The following is a 16482-nucleotide window of genomic DNA, read 5'->3' as shown; positions in this document are numbered from 1 at the left end:
ATTTTCATGCCTTACAAGGCGCAGATTGGAAGTCTGTGTGGGGCGCCACTCCTCGCACAGACTAGAGCAATGTGTGATTAAGTGCATTGCTCAAGGGCACAAACATGCTGCCACAGCTGAGGCTCGACCTAGCGACCTTGAGGTAACTAGACGAACGCCTTAACCACTTGGCTACGTGCCCAACACTCTTGAAACAAAGGAGATAACTTCACCTGCCCCATCATTGAAATGCTCCTGCAACCCATGGACTCACCCTTAAGGACTCATCATCTCATGTTCTTGATATTTATTGTTGATTTATTTATTATCATAGTTATTTTTTTTCTTTTGTACTTGCACAGTTGGTTACCTTTTCCATATGATATTGGTTGCCCATCCTGTTGGGTGCAGACTTTTATTGGATTTATTGCGTATGCCCACAAGAAAATGAATTTCAGGTTTGTATATGGTGACATACATGTACATTGATAATAAATTTACTCAGAACTTTGAAAAATGGAAAACAGTCTTTAAAACTATAAGGTATACATTATTAAGAAAAGCCAGGGGTCATTTCTGTGTACACACCTAAGATGCTTAGAAAATAAAACATCCATTTCAAAATGTGTGAAAATACAATTCTTCATTGCCTAAACCTAGGATTCCAAACAGTTCACATTTGGTGTTTTATACAGAGCATATTTGATAATGAACATCCTATTCAAAAGGCAAACTTTCTCAGAAAACTTAAACCTCTCTGTGATATCAAATTATGAAAAAGTAACGTGAGAAATAATATTATCAGACACTCATTGAAAAGGAGTATCTAAGACACCTAAACTTGGATGGACAAGTTGGGCAATGCAACAAAAATGAACATATTTGGTATTGTGTTGAAATGGCCCTATTTTTAATAGTATTAAAATGGTGGAATCAGTGAGAAAGCAGACAGAAATAAGCAAAATAAATTAAACCAGGAAAATTCAAGATGATAAGGAACACTCATCTGATAATCTGCAAGGAAAGGGAGGTGTAAATTTCAGAATCCCTCTACCTAACCAAAGAAAATGTCAACAACCTATTGAAAATCTATGGAAGTATGATTCATCGTAAATGCAAAACTTCTTTGCCTATATGTTTTAAAGTCATATTGAGCTTGATCAATGCAGAGTCGTTGGCAGGAAATCTAAGTTTTAAGAGTAATTTTACAGGGGGAGAAAATGCAGAGCGGAAGAAAGAAATGAAGAGAAAAATAAATAGTAGTTAGACTCAGCAAGGGCTCTACAAGTAATTATGTAGTTTCAGAGTAATTTCAAGCTTGTAATATAGGAAAAACAGATGATAATTTATGTACATTGAGATCCCACAAGAATTAAAGTGACAATTACCAGCTGATCTATTCTAATGATGTTGATTAAGCCATGAATATTGGCTAGAATTTCATCTGAAGGAAAACAACCCTGTTCCTCTTTGGTGTCATTACCCACCTGGGGGGTCAGAGAGCTTTGGTTTCACGTCCAAAGGACTGCACTTCTAACTGAACAGTGCTTCTGCAGTACTGCAGTGAAAAGCACAGAAGTACATAGTAGAGGCATAGAATAGAACCATACTTATATATCGGAGAAGTTATTCACATTTCTGTAGCGATTCCAGCCTTAAAAACTTAATTTCACTTCACTCTCTGGGAATATACTTGCACATTATGGCACATTAAATGTTCTTATTGTGGTTAGAAGATCCGCTGAGATTTATTACCTCTACACCCCTTTTGTGAATTAAGTTCCAGAAACTCATTACCTGAGTATTTTTCTCTCTACAGATCCTACAGTCCGACACTGTTTATCTTAGTGTCCTTGTTCATATTCCTGCTTTGGAGAAGATATTCCCATATTTAGCCTTATCTAAGTTCCTATCTTAGTTGCTTTTTCTGTCAGCTTCTGAAATAAAAACAGAAAACTCAGCAGGAGGTGAAGCATTTGTGGAAAGGAAATCAGTTCAAAATCCATGTCTGCAAGCCTTCATCAAGCGAAGTGAACAAGACCCAAAACATTAAGCTTCTCTTTCCAAAGACATTGTGTGAGTTCTATTTGGCATTTTCTGCTTTCATTTCAGAATTTCAATGCTTCTCATTTTAAAAAAATCCTATAAATTTCTACTGTTCTGAACAGCCTAAACATTTTTTCATCTCAACTAAACTTCTCCAATCCTAACAGCATTGTAAGTGAAAGTAAAACAAACACTACAGATACTGGAATTCTAAAAACACAAAATACTTGAAATAATATTTTTATTTTAAATCGCCCCATAATTTATTTTTTATATAATCTACCTAGTGTTGGCTTGTAAATCCTAAAAGGTGATATCTGGGACTTTCTTTATGATGTGATCTTGTTTGGGCTTAAATAATGTTTTCAGTGATGAAGCACGACGTCTCTATTCAATATCCTGTTCTTTAGTTGATAGTATCTTGTGTGCCTTCTCAATCACTATATACCTAGTTTACGACTTTTATGGTTTGTGATTATGCATTGAGTTTCTTTCGGTATATCATCTATATCCCCCCCACCCTATTCTCTTCATATTGATGTGTCTGTCAAAAGCCTCTTAAATCAGCAGACTGCCTGTTTCTATCACACCTTTGGTAACTCATTCCAGGCACCTGAGATTCTCGGCATAAAATACTTGTCCCTCATGTTGCATTTAAACCTTACCCCCATCCCCTACTCTACTGCTATCCTCTGGTGTTTGACGTCTCCACCTTAAGGAAAAGATTCTGATTATCTATGCTTTCATAATTTTATAAACCTCAATCAAGTCTCCTTTCAGCCTCTGACACTCCAGAGGGAACCCAAGTTTGCCCAACCTTTTCTCACAGCTCATACTCTCTAATCTAGATCGCATGCTGATAAACCTCTTCTGCATCCTTTCCACTGCCTCCACATCCTTCCTATAATGGAGCAAACAGAAATGCACAAAGTCTAAATGAAATATTATATTGTTGCAGTATGTCTTCCTTACTCTTATACTCAACACCCCTATCAAAGAAGGAAAATATTCCATATGCCTTCTTTATCATCTTATCCACTTTCAGTGAACTATGGTTCTGGACCCCAAGATCCCTTTGTACCTCAAAGCTATTAAGGAGACAACCATCTACTGTATTCCCCCTCCTTTCATTTGACCTCTCAAAATGCAACACTTTGCACCTGCCCAGATTGAACTCCTTTTGTCAAATCCCTGCTTTGGATAATGAGGGTGGAAGATCACTGCTATAACCTTCCTCCATATTCCCATCAAATTTTCTGCAGAATTAAAATGTTTGTTCAGTCCCACTGTCAGTGTACTGGAGACTCATTCTGCTCTTAAATTTACCATTGAGGAATACAACTACTCCTTAAACCTGCTTTAGAGTAACTAGGAAGCTTGAGAGCAAGTTACCCCGGGAGTGTCGATGGCAGCTATTAGCATAGGCTAGGTAGGTGGGCAATAGAATTTAGCGGAAGGGGAGCCCTGTGGAGTAACATGCAAATACAAACATGCACTTCCTTCATGAATGTTAATAGAAAAGTAACAGATGTACTTATTAGCATACCATACAACTGATTATAATGCCAGATAACTTCAAACACAGTGATAAAAACTGTTTGGTACAGGGAATAATCTACACCCTACAGAAAGCACTTGTTTCAGAGGTGAACAGCATTTCAAAGACACTCTGCCACAGAGCATGAGGGAATGTTCAAATGACAATGTGAATTTTGTACTTAATAGTTTTAAACACAAATAGTTCCTCAAGACAATTAGATGGATGGAAGCCAAAAAAAATCTGTGTGGCATTGAAAATTCCCACTACAGGCAAGTAAAACTTTTATTAAGCCTATAAAACTCACGTGATACAATCTGCAGATTCACTGCAGCAGTTTTATTATTCCCTATATGCTATGAACTGGAGCTTGTAGCAGTTGTTCTCCTGACAGGAAATACTTCCTTTATGTAAGTTTCAGTGAAGAAGCAGCAGCACAAGCTGCAGAACACAATAGGTATTAGGAAACATTTACTTCTGATTGTGTACAACTCATGTACAGCTTAATGACAGTCGCCATATCTGTACATAACAGATTGCTGTTACTTTGCCAGCAGAGTGCAGCCTAGGAGAAGGGGGCTAATTTTGCCCATGGCCAAGTATTTCAGATAAGTTCCAGGAATCAAATGGAACTAACAAGAGTCTTGTTAAGAGAGAGAGAGAAAAAAAAATCCAATTAATTTCAGTGCACCAGTCAAAGCCAGAGAAGACGAAGGCAACCAAAAGATTAATTATGAAAAGTGCATCCTGATGGACCGCAAATCCGTTTTGGTCTTCAAAACTTGTAAACTTGTGCAGAAAGATGTCAGTTTTAATGGCATGCTCCATTTGTAATATAGGAAATCAGATATGGATGTAATTGCTTTCTTTCAGATTGTTACATGTATGCTCATACCAAGAACTAAGTATCTACATTCACCACTAATTCAGCAAGTATGTAGTACATATTTCTGTTCATATGGCAGGGGTCAAAGCAAGGTACTTCCCTCCTGTCCTTACACGCTGAACAGGCTGCAACTGAAAATGACCCGTCTGAGTACAGAAAAGATTGGCAGTAGGAACTGAAAGAGGAGAGAGTATGTCAGCCATGAATGAAGGGATGGAGTGGTTAGACATAATGGATTGTTCCAATGCTGTAGGGAGATGGAGGAGTAGAAACCCTTGCAAAAATGGCTGCAGAGAGTTGCTGTTTTCACATGACTGAGGTAGGATTATTCTGGGAGTCCCCACCTCTTGATATTATTTTTGTATCAAACACTGTTCATGTCAGCTTGAGACCAATCTGCAGATCTTAGATCTGATCTACTTATTGCAAGGTAGTTCAGCTATGACATGACTCCTACAGTACTGAACAGATATGAAACCCTGCACTGAATTTCACCAGTGTGTCTTCCCATTTTTAGTTATGACTAATCCTACTTCCTGAGTGCTCATCACTGAACGAGCTCACCCATTTGATGAGGGTGATAGAGATTATGGCAGAACACAGATCTGTTGTTGTTGAAAGCCCAGAGCATGACACTCAATTGCTGGTTTTGAGCTGACAGATTTGTTTGGAATCTATCCCATTTAATACAATGGCAATGCTCCACAAAGATGACTCCAGTGTCAAAAATCTTCATTTGAACAGGAACACTTAACCTAGCAGCAGGAGTAAGCTACCTAGCACCTCAAAGCCTCCCCTGCCATTCCATGTGATGATCAGAGATATTCCCAAGATTCCCAGTACTGTTCGGCGGTCATTCCTACCAATAATGTCTTGGATGGATAGATTGGTATCAGGCAGATTGGTGATGGTGAGGAGCAATATATTCTTCCTTCATTAAATCACTAGCTACAGACTGATAACGAGAATCATGTCTTACAGGGACATCACTGAAATTTGTGAGAAATCACACAAAACAATAACCCTTTACATATATGTAATCTCTAATTAGTACATTCAAAACAATTTATTTTACTAATACAGCTGGGAACTAAAGAGTCACAAATTGTCAGGGTCTCTCTTTGACCAATCAGAAATATTCATCAGGAGTGCTGCAAATGCAGCGTTTTCAATGATCCCTCTCCTCCATCCAACAATCCTTTTGACCCCTTACAATCATAAGACATAGGAGCAGAATTAGGATATTTGGCCCATTGTGTCTGCTCCGCCATTCAATCATGGCTGATCCCTTTTTCCTCTCCTCAGCCCCATTCCCCAGCCTTCTTCCTGTAACCTTTATGCCTTGCCCAATTAAGAACCGATCAAGCTCCATCTTAAATACACCCAACGACCTTTCCTCCACAGCTGCCAATAAATCCCATAAATTCACCACCATCTGGCTAAAGAAATTTCTCCTCATCTCTGTTTTAAATGGACGCCTCTCTATCCTGAGGATGTGACATTTTGTCCGAGACTCCCACACCATGGGAAACATCCCTTCCACATCTGCTGTGCCTAGGCCTTTCAACCTTTGAAAGGTTTCAATGAGATCCCCGCTCATCCTTCTGAATTCCAGCTAGTACAGAACCAGAGCCATCAAACGTTGCTCACATGATAACCCTTTCATTCCTGGAATTATCCTTGTGAACCTCCTCTGAACCCTCTCCAATGCCAGCACATCGTTTCTTAGATGAGGAACCCAAAACTGTTCACAATACTCAAGATGAAGCCTCACCAGTGTCTTGTAAATCCTCAGCACCACACCCCTGCTCTTGTATTCTAGACCTCTTGAAATGAATAATAACATTGCATTTGCTTTCCTCACCATCGACTCTAGCTGCAGTTACCCTTTAGGGTGTTCTGCACAAGAACTCCCAAGTCCCTTTGCATCTCAGATTTTTGGATTTTCTCCCTGTTTAGAATATAGTCTGCACATTTATTTCTACTACCCAAGTGCATGACCATGCATTTCCAACATTGTGTTTCATTTGCCACTCTCTTGCCCATTCTCCTAATCTGTCTCAGTCTTTCTGCAGCCTATCTGTTTCCTCAACATTACCTGCCCCTCCACCAATCTTCATATCATCTGCAAACTCAGCAACAAAGCTATCTATTCTATCATATCATTGATATACAGCATAAAAAGAAGCAGTCCCAACACCGCTAGTCACTGGCAGTCAACCAGAAAAGTATCCTTTTATTACCACTCGCTGCCTCCTACCAATCAGCCAATGCCCAAACAAGCCAGTAACTTTTCTGTAATGCTATGGGTCTTCAAAATGGTAAATAGCCTCATGTGTGGCACTTTGTCAAAGGCTTTCTGAAAGTCCAAATATACAACATCCACTGCATCCCTTTATTTATCCAACATGTTAGATCCTCGAAGAATTCCAACAGGTTCATCAGGCAATAATTGCCCTTAAGGAAAGGATGCTAACTTTGTCCTATCTTGGATCACCTGTATCACCAGGTACTCTGTAAACTCATCCTTAAAAATTGACTCCAACATCTTCCCAGCCATTGAGGTCAAGCTAACTAGTCTATAATTTCCTTTCTGCTGCCTTCCTCCGTTCTTAAAGAGTGGAGTGATATTTGCAATTTTCCTCTGTACTGGTACCTTGCCAAAGTCCAATGATTTTTGAAAGATCAATACTAGTGCGTCGACAATCTCTATCACAAACCTAGGGTGCAGTTCATCTCATCTGAGTGACTTATGTACCTTAGCAACACTCACAACACGCTGGAGGAACTCAGCAGGTCGGGCAGCATCTGTGGAAATGATGAGTCGACGTTTCGGGCCGGAACCCTTCGTCAGGACCGAAACGTCGACTCATTCACGGATGCTGCCCAACCTGCTGAGTTCCTCCAGTGTGCTGTGAGTGTTGCTTTGACCCCAGCATCTGCAGATTATTTTGTGTTTATGTACCTTAGGTCTTTCAGCTTTTTGAGCACATTCTCCCTTGTAGTAGTAACTGCACTCACCTCTCTTCTCCCACACCTTTCAGCATCTGGCACGCTGTTGGTGTCTTCCAGAGTGAAGACTGATGCAAAATACTCATTTAGTTCATCTGCCATCTCCTTGGCCCGTTATTATTTCTCTGGCCATATTTTCTACTCTATTATTTATCTATTTGTTTATTTACATACTTGAAAAGGCCTTTAATATCCACTTTGATATTGCTTGCTAGCTTAAGTTCAAACTGCATCTTTTCTCCCCTAATAATTCTTTTAGTTGCTGTTTGTAGGGATTTAAAAGCTTCCCAATCCTCCGTCTTCCCACTAATTTTTGCTTTGTTGTATGCCCTCTCTTTTGTTTTTACATTAGCTTTGACTTCCCTTGTCAGCTACAGTTGTACTATTTTACCATTTGAGTATTTCATTGTTTCAGGCAAGAGGCTCTGTAGCTTTAGGACAAGGATTGTAAGGATGGGTAACAGCTTCTTCCCACAGGTTGTGGGACTACATTACACCCTGTCACCATCCTGGTCTCATCAACACATCCTGTTTACTTTTTAAACTTGTGTCGTAAATGTACTTCATTATTTGTTAATTTATTTCTGGTAATATTACCTTGCATCGTGAGGAGTTATATGTTCTGTGTGATGCACCTTGGTCCAGAGGAACATGATTTCATTTGGCAGATACATGTATACAGCTGAATGACAATAAACTTGAACTTGAAATGATTGTGTGAACATTACATAACAAAATCAATGTGATGTGGATCTGCAGTTACTGAACTAGGATCAAAACGGTAGTTATACACGCAAAGATCCTGTGAGTCAAATATGTTTGTCTTTATGTCAGTCAAGTGGTTTCCTAGTGTTGATAAGGAGAAGGGCAATGGATGTCAAGAGGAACACTTCAAGGTTAACATGCAGCCAAGCTTCAAAAAAAAAGTGACATTCACCCTGAGAAACTCTGAAAAATCAAACTACTGCCAGGATTTGGACTTAGAAGTATTATCTCACAAATGTAAGTTGGAACACTGTTGTGAATGAACGATAAAACACAAGAGATTCTGCAGATGCTGGAAATCTCGAGCTGTGGTGATATCACATGCAAAGATGTGCCAGTACATGATTGGACAGAGCACGGAGCATGTGCGGGATCGTCAGATTGTTCCAGTACGTGCTGGGTTAAGACGTGTTTATTTATTACTGTAAATAAAAGTTTTCTAGTTCTTCCAGAATATGATTCTTTACTGTTAACCCATGGTACATTTAAATAGAAGTAACATAACATGGTGTCAGAAGTGGTTCTGGAGGAATAATACGGGAGAATCGAGAATCGAAGATAATCAAGAGAAAAGAGAAGAAGAAAAAAGTTTGAACTGTAAACAGTAAAATGGAAGGTTTACAATCCCCACCAAAACTTCAGCTGATTGCCAGTGTAGCTGAGAATTGGGGGATATTCAAACAGCAGTTTGAAATGTACTTATCGGTGATCGATTATGAAAAGAAATCGGAAAAAAACAAAGCTGCGCTTTTGCTCCATGTAATCGGGAATGACGCAGTAGAGGTATAATAATTTTGTCTTTGAAGATGGAGGCAATTTCAATTTAAAGTCGATAATGGACAGATTTGAAGTATTTTGTATACCTAAGCATAATTTAATATATGAGCGATATAAATTCTTCACATGTGTGTGGGGAGCCGGCGAAACAATTGATCAGTATGTTACTGAGTTAAGAAAGCGTAGTAGAACATGTGAGTTTGGATTGCTCACGGACTTTCTCATTAAAAATAGACTTGTTTGTGGCATTCTAGATAATGCTCTGAGGGAAAGGCTGTTGAGAGAGCAAGATTTAAATTTTGTAAAAGCTTTGGTGCTTTGCAAAGCTTCTGAGACCGTGACATTGCAGGCTGAAGAGCTTTTTGTCAAAAACTGCATTGTAAACGCTGTAAAAAAATGCGAGTACATCAAGAAATATAATAATACGTCGACGAAACTGGCAGAGAGCAAGACGGCATTGGAAAGAAAAAAAAGTCAAGTCATCACTGTGCGTGGGAGCATCATCCAAATCAGTGTCCCACATATGGCAAAATTTGCAATGGCTGCGGTAAGATTAATCATTTTTCACGCTGTTGTAAAAGTAGAAAGAAGGAAAATAAAATAAAACCAGTAAATGGTGTGCTTGAAGATGAATGTGAAAATAAACAAAGAATGACTGGACTATTCTGTTGCAAGTGAATCAAAACAATATTCTGTTTGAACTTGATACTGGAGTGCAAGTAAATGTTCTTGCAGAATCTGAGTTTAATGCTTTAAAGCCAAGACTGAAGTTACATCAGACAAATATAAAAGTGGCTGGGTATTCAGTTGCAGACATTCCAGTTAAAGGAACATACGTAGCAAAGGAGTCACACAAAAATATTGTGCACATGCTTTCATTTGTGGTTTTGCCAAAAAATGTACAGTTAATTTTGGGTTTATCTGCCTGTGAAAGACTTAATCTGGTGAAAAGAATTTTAGTCCTGGATAGCGACACAAAGTCAGTGACTTGTTGAAAGAGTATGAAGGCTTGGTTATCTTCCAGGAGAGCACTCGTTTAAAATTGACAATACGTACGGTGCAACCCGTAATGCATCCATGCAGAAAAGTACCTTTTGCGTTACGTCATCAACTGAAAACAGAGCTAGACAAATAGAAAGGCTAGGGGTCATAAAAAAAAATTGATGAACCAACTGAATGGGTGAACTCGCTTGTTACTGTTGATAAGGAAAATGGAAAAATGAGGATTTGTTTAGATCCAAGAAACTTGAACCGGGCCATTAAAAGCGAGCATTTCAAATTCCCTACTCGTGAAGAAATTATGTCACAGTTTGCTAATGCAAAGTATTTTAGTAAATTAGATGCATCCTCCAGATTCTAGCAACTCAAATTAGATGAACCAAGTTCAAATTTGTGTACTTTTAACACTCCTTTTGCCAGATACTGTTTTCTTAAGTTTCCTTTTGGAATTGCATTAGCTCCTGAAGTGTACCATAAAACTATTCACATGCTATATGAGCACATTGAGGGCGTAGCTACATCCTTGGATGATGATATTATTCGGGGATCGACTAAACAAGAGCATGATGCTAGGCTCAGACAAGTCTTTGAGGCAACACGCAAGGCTAACCTAAAATTGAATAAAGACAAATGTCAGCTAGGAGTGACCAAACTTACCTTTGTGGGTGACATCATCAGCAATGAGGGTGTGCGTCCCGATCCATTGAAGGTTTCTGCTATTGAGAACATGCCAAGACCGCAATGTAAAAAGGATGTTCAGAGATTTATGGTAATGGTTAACTATATGGGAAAATTTATACCCAATCTCTCGGAACAGCTAACAGAAAAGAGAAATGAATGGAGCTGGAACCATGAACAGGAGAAGGCATGGCAAAATCTCAAGAAAGTACTCACAAAAGAACCTGTGTTGAAATTCTATGATGCTGAGAGACCCATCAAAATCTCATGTGATGCATCTCAAGCAGGCTTAGGGGCAGTATTACTGCAGAAACATGATCAGGAATGGCTACCAGTGGCAGGTACATCTCGTTCATTATCTGATCCAGAAACAAGGTATGCCCAAATTGAAAAAGAATTGTTCAGCATTATGTTTGCTTGTGAGAGATTTCATCAGTTTGTGTCCGGGCAATCTATTGATGTTGAAATCGATCATAAGCCGTTTATTGCATTGTTTAACAAACCTTTAAGCAACTGTCCTTTGTGAATTCAGTGAATGATGATCAAATTGCAAAGATATGCATTGAATGAGTCAAACACACCTGGAAAATTCATGTAGATGGCTGGCATACTTTCCAGAGCTGTGGATCCATCAACAAAAGACAGTCACAGGAACATTATTGATGTTCAGTTATTCATTGACATGGTCACAGAAACTGTACCTGTTGCTCCCAAAAAGTTGGAACTGCTGTGTCTGGAGACAGAGAAGGACAAAATTCTCAATCGGGTAATACAAGTGGTGTTGGATGGATGGGCAGATAATAGGCATGACTGTACCTCAGTAGTACAAGATTATTGGAACCACAGATCAGAACTGTCTGTTGTGGATGGGATATTGTACAAAGGTAGTAGAGTTGTTATACCTAAAAGTCTCCATAAAGAAATGCTTGATAAAATTCATGAAGGCCACCTAGGCATTGAAAAATGTAAGAGAAGGGCATGGGATGTGATGTTTTGGCCCAGGATGAATCAAGAGATTGCAGGATTGGTGTCTTCTTGTCAAATATGCCTTAAATTCCAACCTAGCAACCCTCACGAGCCACTGCATCCACACCCAAATCCTCAGAGACCTTATCAGAAGGTAGGCGTTGATCTTTTTATTAAGAACAAACAAAGACTATCTATTAATAACAGATTATTACTCATTGTATCCTGAAGTGTGTTGTCTGGGCAGAACGACTGCAGAAAATGTAATTATATTCATGAAATCATTTTTTTCAAGACATGATGTACCTGATGAAGTTTTCACAGACAATGGTTCACAATTCAGTGGTGAATACATGAAACATTTTGCTCGTAGATGGGGTTTTGTTCATACAACATCTAATCCAATTTTCCCTCAGTCTAATGGATTAGTTGAGAAATCGGTAGGAATTGTCAAGAAACTGATGCACAAAGCAAAAGATAGTGGAAGTGATTTTTATAAAGCCTTGTTAGCCTACTGAAGTCCTTCACTTGAATGTGGATTTTTGCCTGCTCGGCTCTTGATGGGACGACGTTTGAGATCCAATCTGCCAATAAATGAGAGCCTCCTGAGAACAGAGTGAGGTGAACAAATGAAAAGATGGAACGATGAACAAAAAGCAAAGCAGAAAACATACTTTGACAGATGTTCTCGTCCATTACCTGAACTGCACCAAGGAGATGAAGTGAGGATACAAGACAAAATGAACACATGGACACAGAAAGCTACAGCACTTGAAGAAGTACAACCCAGATCATACATGGTCCGAACAGAGGAGGGAGCAGTGGTAATAAGAAATCACAAAGACCTCAAGAAAGAGCCAGCTTCAGAGATTCAGTTAATGGATGCAGACAAGACAAAACATATAAATAATAACAAGGAAACACAAGATCTGTGTGTACCACTTAGGGGGTCTACTCGTGTTTATAAATCCCCAGAGAGACTGATAGAGACTTGTTGAATTATGTATTTGCTTTGACTAACGTTGTTAACTGTTTCTCTTTTTAAGGAAAGGAAGATGTGGTGATATCACGTGTAATGATGTGCCAGTACATGATTGGACAGAGCTCTGAGCATGCGTGGGATTGCAGAATGATCCAGCACGTGGCTGGGTTAAGAGGTGTTTGTTTATTACTGTAAATAAAAGTTCTCTAGTTCTTCCAGAATATGATTCTTTACTGTTAACCCACGGTGCATTTAAACAGAATTAACATAACACGAGCAACACATACAAAACGCTGGATGATCTCAGCAAGTTAAGCAGCATCTAAGGGGGGGAGGGGTTGGGATAAACAGTTGATACTTTGGACCGAACAGTCCATAGTTGCTACCAGACTTGCTGAGTTCCTCCTGCATTTTGTGCGTGTTGCTGCGGTGCAATAATTTGCAGAAAAAAAATCAGCAATTGAACATTTGAATAATTTGTACAAATGTAATCTCAGTCACAACTGACTGCCTCCTCTTATCCTTGTAATTTGTTCCTGCTGATTCTCAATCTCCTTGACTGCCTGTGATATGCGGTACTGCATCCTATACTGGTCCAGCATAAAACTTATTACTGTAGAGCCAAACACTTACAAGTCTGACTCAGTCTCATTCCCCAGCCATCAACAGCAGCCTGCTCATTGGATATTGTCTACGGCTGAATCTAACCATTTCACCAAAATGAACTTCAGCCATTGAGACTTCCAGCTCTGTAACTTCACCAATTTCTACCATTGCATCAGCATATCTTTTGCTGAAGCTCAAATGGTCTTGCTTACTTCTACAGTTCTCGTGTAGTGCTATTAGCCCAAAATATCAATAATTTCTTTCACCCTATTGATACTGCTCAACCCGTTGAGTTAATCCAGGAGATTCTACATGACTTCTTGATTTCTCTATTCAACACTCAGTGGTAATCTTACATCTTCCAACATAAATCTCATATCATTCAAAACTGACCAGAAATGGCTTTATGCACTACAGTTACTCAATAATAAAATTCTCCTTACTGTTCCCCTGTTCCCATTTCTGCAACCTTAAAACTGAATTCTACTTTCTTGCTCTATGATCTCCTGCTTTATTTAATTTTGCCTCTTGTGCTTTCATAATTTTATTTGCTTCATCATATGGACCTGTGCCTTCAGTTGCTTAGACATAGATTCCAGAATTCACCAAGATCAATCTGCCCCTTTTCATGTCCTTGCTTTGGATCTTCCTATCTCTTTGATCATGCTTTTGGTCACATTCCAATGGCATAACACCAAATTGTAGACACTCTGTGACATGCTGGGGAATATTTTACTGCATTGAAGGTGCTTTGTAAATACAAACTGTTATGCGTCTTTGTAATGCAGAAATCAAATTTTTCTAAATCCATTATTTTTCCCTCAAAACATTTCTCTTAGTCCCTTGATGCTATGTAGTTCCACAGGAATAAACAGCTTTCTGGTCCCTTACCCTTGTGGCCTCTCTTCATGTCTAAACCTGGACAGCAAGTGTTGACGGACTACTCAATCGTGACAGAACAGGACAGTGAACTGATTTCATTCCAAAACAACATCCACTTCTGATATTTTGTCACTACAAAGTCTAGATGCACAGAAAGGTTCAGCTTTCTCCTTCTATAGGCTGTAGGGAATAGCAGCTCCCACAATACTATTAAGATACCAAAGAAGGTGCCCAGGATTTTTCCATCCTGTGTGACTCAACATGGTTGTCCATTTTCTTTTGTCATGGGCTAATCAAGAATTAGGAAATATATTCAAAGAAGGCAAATGCTCCACACGGATAAAAAATGTCGATTACAGCATGAGCTTGAAGAATATCGCCCTGTAACTGGATATGATGAATTTTCAACTCAGCATTTTATGAAATTATTTTCATCTACTTAACAATTATTTGCTCTGAAGTCCCTTCCTCCTGCTCCCATGATAATTGTCAGAAGTCATACAACATTGAAAAGCACAGAAGGCTGTTGAAAATTAGCAGATGATACATGTAACTTTCAGCTTCTTCATTAATATAATCTCAAATATAGAAGTGCTGTGCTCTACAATTTCCTCAGGACTCCCAAAGACAACATTATTGGGAGACTCCATATCCTTCAACGTAGTTGCTCTAAATACCATTTAGTACCAAGGGTGGGGTGGGGGGATGTGTAAACAATTTTATGAGATCAAAGTTTCAATGGCAAGATAGCACCTTTATTGCTGAGTGAGGAGAGATGAGCTAGGTAAGAAACAGAATTTAGATGAAGCATCTTCTACCTGAAGAAATGTTAACAAATTCTCTTCATGCCATGATCGACTTAATATTACTGGCATCATCAGTTTTTATTATGTACGGGGTCTTTCTGTTTTGTATGTTAAATTTAAAATGGCTTCTTTGTTATGTTATACTTGGGAATGCTTCTTTGTTATGTTAAATGCTGAGAAAGTCTCTGGCTAGACATTTGCTTGGGTTAATGCAGATAGCAGGGTGCTATTAGCCAATGGTTGTACATGTATCGTATTTTTCGGATGATACTGTTGTCTCATATAACTGGGAACGGGGGTTTTTGGCGGGGAGTCGGAGGAGAGATGGAGAGGACGGCGGACGTGCTGAAAGGCTCCAGTCGATCACTTCGGGTGGTCCCGAGCCGTGAGTCGACAGGATCCGGGTGGTCGTCGGGAATTGACTGAGCTCCAACTGTTGCACACGAAGAACTTGGACTTTGATAAGCCTGGCACCTTTTTTTTTTCCATTACTTCCTTTTCTGTATCAAATTTATATTAAATTCAGAGACTTAGTAATATCTATAAAGTATGCTTGGTAAAACGTACTGTGTGTGCTGGCTGATGATTGATGTTTGGGATTGATTCGGACGGCAGTGGTGCAGCAACCAACTCTGTGGGAAGCGTTGAGGCAGGTGCTGGGTGGGATTTCCCCTAGACATATACGAGCCAGTATAACTGAGCTTTACAATTACATGAGAGAATTTAGATATTGTTATAAATCTGCAGTTACTATTACAAGGGAGAAAGTGCGCAAAAAGCTGAAAGACCTATTGGTACATAAGGCACCAGACCAGATGAACTGCACCCTAAGGTTCTGAAAGAGGTAGCAGTTGAGATTGTGGTGGTATGAGTAATGATCTTAGATGATGGAATAGATGGCTTTGTTGCCACATTTGCAGATGATACAAAGATCAGTGGAGGGGCAGGTAGTGTGAGGAAATAGGTGGACTGCAGAAGGATATAGACAGATTAGAAGAATGGGCAAGAGAGTGATAAATGAAATACAATGCTGGAAAATGCATGGTCATGCACTTTAGTAGTAGAAATAAATGTGCAGACTATTTTCTAAATGGGAAGAAAATACAAAAATCCGAGATGCAAAGGGACTTGGGAGTCCTTGTGCAGAACATCCTAAAGGTTAACTTGCAGGTAGAGTTGGTGGTGAGGAAGGCAAATGCAATGTTAATGTTCATTTTAAGTGGTCTAGGATACATGTGCAGGGATGTGACGCTGAGGGTTTATAAGGCACTGGTGAGGACTCACCTTGAGTACTGTGAACAGTTTTGGTGTCCTCATGTTAGAAAAGATGTGACAGCATTGGAGAGGGGTTCAGAGGAGTTTCACAAGGATGATTCTGAGAATGAAAGGACTATTATATGAGGAACATTTAATATCTCTAGGTCTGTACTTGCTGAAGTTTAGAAGGATGGGGGGTGGTGATCTCATTGAAACCTTTTGAATGTTGAACGGTCTAGTAAGAGCAGATGTAGAACGGATGTTTCCCATGATGGGGGAGTCTAGGACAAGAGAGCACAGCCTC

General features: G+C 39.3%; 1 protein-coding gene across 1 annotated transcript in view; it reads right to left on the bottom strand.

Annotated features, from left to right (window-relative positions):
* Nucleotides 1–16482, bottom strand: part of LOC134349198 (teneurin-2-like) — a 3136038-nt gene that overhangs the window by 2086690 nt on the left and 1032866 nt on the right. The gene's annotated exons all lie outside the window — the stretch shown is intronic.

This window comes from Mobula hypostoma, chromosome 7 (genome assembly GCF_963921235.1).
Source record: "Mobula hypostoma chromosome 7, sMobHyp1.1, whole genome shotgun sequence".
Taxonomy (NCBI): domain Eukaryota; kingdom Metazoa; phylum Chordata; class Chondrichthyes; order Myliobatiformes; family Myliobatidae; genus Mobula; species Mobula hypostoma.
This window is presented reverse-complemented; position numbering and strand designations above follow the sequence as displayed.